General features: G+C 43.0%; 1 long non-coding RNA gene across 1 annotated transcript; it reads right to left on the bottom strand.

The window, feature by feature from the left end:
- Positions 1 to 382: 382 nt before the first annotated feature.
- Positions 383 to 4,423, bottom strand: LOC138851872 (uncharacterized). The gene is made up of 2 exons (XR_011391466.1): positions 3,255 to 4,423; positions 383 to 1,390 (listed from the first exon to the last, which is right to left on the bottom strand). It is a non-coding gene; the product is annotated as an uncharacterized lncRNA (long non-coding RNA).
- Positions 4,424 to 4,973: the final 550 nt, after the last annotated feature.

Raw genomic sequence — 4,973 nt, 5'->3', positions numbered from 1 at the left:
GAGCTGTATAACCCTTGCAGTTTTGCACTTTTTAAAAAAAAAATTATTTTCACAGTGAAAACTCGAGTCTTAAGTAGCTGATACTGTTATTTTCACCGTGGAAATTACTGAACCTCCCACCTCCCTAACCCCACACTCCCCCCTCCCCAGAAAAATCCAGTAAATACTCTTCTTTATGGCCATAAATGTGTCAAACCCCCCCTTTGCTCTGTAACCCCCTACCCCCTCTCCCCTTAAACACCCCTTTCTCCCCAACCCTCCCTTTTTTGTACCCCCTCACCCCTCCCCCCATTTTTGTACCCTGCTCACCCATGCAGCCCCCCCCCCCTCGCCCCTGCACCCCCCTCTCTTTCCCAATGCATTACTGGTTATTATTGAATGATTTCATTTATTTATATAGATTTATTTATGAGAAGATTACAAAACATTTTACATAAACAGTTTTTCTTGTTGTGTATATATTGACTGCAGTTGCGGCTTATGTCTTGACAGTGTCAAAGACAAGTCTAGTAGCAGAATATTGTGCCAGGAGAGTCAAGAGAGCCTTTAGAAGTTTGTTATGACTTAGTACAACTCAACACTGAATGATAGATAAGTCATAAACTTCTAAAAGCTCTCGACTCTCCTGGCACAATATTCTGCTACTAGACTTGTCTTTGACACTGTCAAGACATAAGCTGCAACTGCAGGCAATATACAACACAACAACTTTCAATACAAAATAGTCACAGCGCCGTGACTGGAGCAAATAACTCGCACTTAAGCTACTTATGACAACATTTCGGTCCAAGACTAAACAAAACTATTTGCTCCGGTCACAGTGCCGTGATTGTTCTTTACAAAACACTCATTTACAACGCTGTGAAAAGTCTTATTATTTTTCCACTTTTCAATTTTAATTTTTTCTCTCGTGATTGAATCGAAATGACAACTGTTTCATGGCACAATAGGATCCTTTTTCACGCTCCAAAGCAAAGCGAGTTTTTTCAATAACTCGGAGCCCTCAAATTAATCTAATGATACATGGGCTTTCACACACTTTTAGCACACTTTTCACTCGCTGTGATGACTGGTTGACTGAAGCTACTGGAAGGTGCACAGCATTCACAGCACCTGGAGGGTCAGTTATTGATGTGCTCTCTGGAAGGAGTGTTGACCATACTCCATCACTGACTGGTGAAGATTGCTCATCTGGCTACATTATGGAGGTAGTTAGGTCACTCTGGGCCGCTAGAAGCCTGGATGACACACTATCACCCTGAGTGGAGGTGGTGGAGTTCTCCTGACTTTGGTTGCTCAAGACTGGTTGGGATGGGAGACAGTGTAGTACCAGGACACGACCCTGTGTGCCACCTCTCTGAACTCGTCCAGAAACTTTAGCTCTCCACACCTGAAACGGATATCAGTATTAGTATTACAATCAAAACAAAGTACTAAACCCACATGGGTCATAGCTTATGCAGCTGTACACATGAGAATATGAATCTTGTGTGCTAAAATCAAGAGTTGTACTTTTTTGGGGGGATGTTTTATTTACCAGTGGTGTGATTTTTTTTTTTTTTATTTATTATCACACCGGCCGATTCCCACCAAGGCAGGGTGGCCCGAAAAAGAAAAACTTTCACCATCATTCACTCCATCACTGTCTTGCCAGAAGGGTGCTTTACACTACAGTTTTTAAACTGCAACATTAACACCCCTCCTTCAGAGTGCAGGCACTGTACTTCCCATCTCCAGGACTCAAGTCCGGCCTGCCGGTTTCCCTGAATCCCTTCATAAATGTTACTTTGCTCACACTCCAACAGCACGTCAAGTATTAAAAACCATTTGTCTCCATTCACTCCTATCAAACACGCTCACGCATGCCTGCTGGAAGTCCAAGCCCCTCGCACACAAAACCTCCTTTACCCCCTCCCTCCAACCCTTCCTAGGCCGACCCCTACCCCGCCTTCCTTCCACTACAGACTGATACACTCTTGAAGTCATTCTGTTTCGCTCCATTCTCTCTACATGTCCGAACCACCTCAACAACCCTTCCTCAGCCCTCTGGACAACAGTTTTGGTAATCCCGCACCTCCTCCTAACTTCCAAACTACGAATTCTCTGCATTATATTCACACCACACATTGCCCTCAGACATGACATCTCCACTGCCTCCAGTGATTTCTGGGACAATATTGAAAACCTAAGAAACTGGTCGAGTCAAGCCCGTGATAAGGTGCCTACTGTTCAATTTTCAGGCCAAGCTACCCTAAGAGCCAGTACTTAACAAGACCACTATCTTGATATAACTAGCCTGTAATATTTCTCACTGGGTTTTTCTCCTGCTCTAACCCAAAAATCCATCTTTCCCTCCTATGACTATTGCTACTTTTATCTCTTCCACTATTAAAAGAGCAGGTGGTAGCAGCAGCACACTTTTGAGAGAATAGTGTTACTGTCTATTCTCTCAAATTCTATTAATTTTCCCTGGTTTCCTATTATTCTCATACTTTTGTCCACTCTGAGTCTCTACCTGAGGGAACAGATAATACTGCATCCTCTGATGCTTTGTTGACCCTAGGGTGGGACGGGTGGGAGCTGCATTTCACTAGCACATCTCTCCTGGCTACTAGAAACTACATCTCTCTGGCCTGGCTACTAGAAACTAGCACATATCTCTCTGTCCTGGCAGCTAGAAACTACCACCTGTTCCCTCTCTGCTGTTCACAAAATCATCCACAACCTACTATACTCTTCACTTCAGAAGCTCTACTCGCCATTTTTCATACCTACATTCATCCTTATAGACCCTCCTGATCTTTATAGGAGAGAACCCACCCTTTCCTCCCTGTCTTTACATTCCTATTTTCTTCTCTACACATTCTTCAGGTTTTATATTACAGACTACACTTACATTTACACACACAATCACTTTCACAATTTACAATAAAACTCCATCTCCAGAGCCCTCATTCCTGCACACACACACACACACACACACACACACACACACACACACACACACACACACACACACACACACACACACACACACACACACACACACACATATATCCACCACACCCCTCTGAATCATTATTTTTACCATATAGAAAATATATCCATCCCCTCAGCTCTCATTTCTGCACATTATATATGTATCTACCTTTCAGAGGTCCATCACACCCTTCTCAACCATTAACTAAATTTGGTCTATCAGAACCTCTAATATGCACCCTTAAGCATCCTTCAACTCTGCTACTGGGACTTACCAGGGTGATCCTGGGAAGGAACCTTCCCCTCGTAGGTTTAGTTTCTTGTGTCGTCTCCAGCTGGAGGGTTAGACAAGTTTCCCTCCTACACGTCTCTGGTTCTCAAGGCTGTTGGTGACGGTGGTGGCATCCACCTCCAAGACGCCCACGCCTGGAAGAAGGAAAGGAGACGTTCAATAACATTCTTATGGAGGGAGAGAGAGAAGCAAGAGTGAGGAAAGTGTGTGGAAGCAATAACTCCAATGTTCAATTGAGGCATAGTATATTATCCTCCACATTTATTATAGTCTGTCCTCTCTGGCTTGTAAACAATGGCACACTGGCTTTACATGGGCTCGGGCTGCGCGGACACGTTCAGGACAAATGTCCTTAACTGAGTTCTCCATCATTAGCCGAGCCAATATTTTAACAAAAATGAATCGGTATCCGATTTTATCGCTATCCAATAGCATCGTTAACTGAGGGTCCACTGTACCTGAATAAACTGACTTACTGACTGGATTAAGACTTACTGACCTGACTGACTTACTGACTTGACTTACTGATTTAACTGATGAATTACTGATCTGACTGACTTAGACTTGACTGACTGAATTGACTTACTGACTGAACTTTACCTACTGACTGACTTAGTGATTTGATTTACTCGTTAGACTTATTGACTGGACTGACTTGACTTACTTGACTGACAGGATTGACCTTTCTTACTGACATGATTTACTAAATGGACTGACTTAAAGTTAGACTTTTTCAACGAAGAGGGGCCCTAATAAATCTAGAAGTATTGCTCTGAAATAGGGTCTAGAGCAGCTGATGATGCCTTACCGTCAGGTGTATAATGTAATGCAGGGTAAAACAGCCCAGAAATCCATTACAGAATCTATGTACATACCAGTACAACTCTTGCCTTTAGTACCAGTGGTATTGGCTTCTTTAGGGCTCCTAAGAATGTAACCCTATTTTTTCCCCCTAAGTTCTTCAGTGTACCTAACATGGCATTTTTAGGATCTTAACTACTGCATAATGTAACTGTCTACTGTACAAATTTTTTTAATTAATAAACTCTAATGTACAAGTTAACATTCACTCAAATTCAATGTTTAATTTAATGAAAATTAATGCAAGTATTGCTCAATAAGGGAACTCAGAAAATGCTAATCTTTCACAACTTATCTTTGGTATGTAAGTATCCTTGGAGCGATGTACACCTTGCTGCTGCTGTAATCTTAACATCATGATGGAGGAGCACTATGGCAGACCTGTGCAGGTAATTGGTGCTGCCCATCACATGGGCCCCTGAGCTTGTCCTCTGGTCATCACAGGGGCCTCCAAGCTTGTCCTCTGCCCATCACGTGGGTCTCCGAGCTTGTCCTCTGCCCATCACATGGGCCTCCGAGCTTGTCCTCTGGTCATCGCATAGGTCTCCGAGCTTGTCCTCTGCCCATCACGTGGGTCTCCGAGCTTGTCCTCTGCTCATCACATGGGCCTCCGACCTTGTCTTCTTCCTTTATTACATGAAAAATTAAAAAAAATATATATAACCACCGTCAAAAAGTAATAAATTATAATATGGAAATTTATTTTTATCATGTAAATGCAGGGGTCCAGTGACTCTCAACCTGGTCCTAGTTGCATTAAGGGGAGAAACTTGAATAGCAGGAGGAGAATGATGTCATTGGTGTACGGGAGTTATTTCTTGGGTAGCTTTAGGTAGAGGTC

Source organism: Cherax quadricarinatus, unplaced genomic scaffold, assembly GCF_038502225.1.
Source record: "Cherax quadricarinatus isolate ZL_2023a unplaced genomic scaffold, ASM3850222v1 Contig2498, whole genome shotgun sequence".
Lineage (NCBI taxonomy): Eukaryota > Metazoa > Arthropoda > Malacostraca > Decapoda > Parastacidae > Cherax > Cherax quadricarinatus.
Note: the sequence above shows the minus strand (reverse complement) of the source record. Positions and strands in the feature narration are given on the sequence as shown.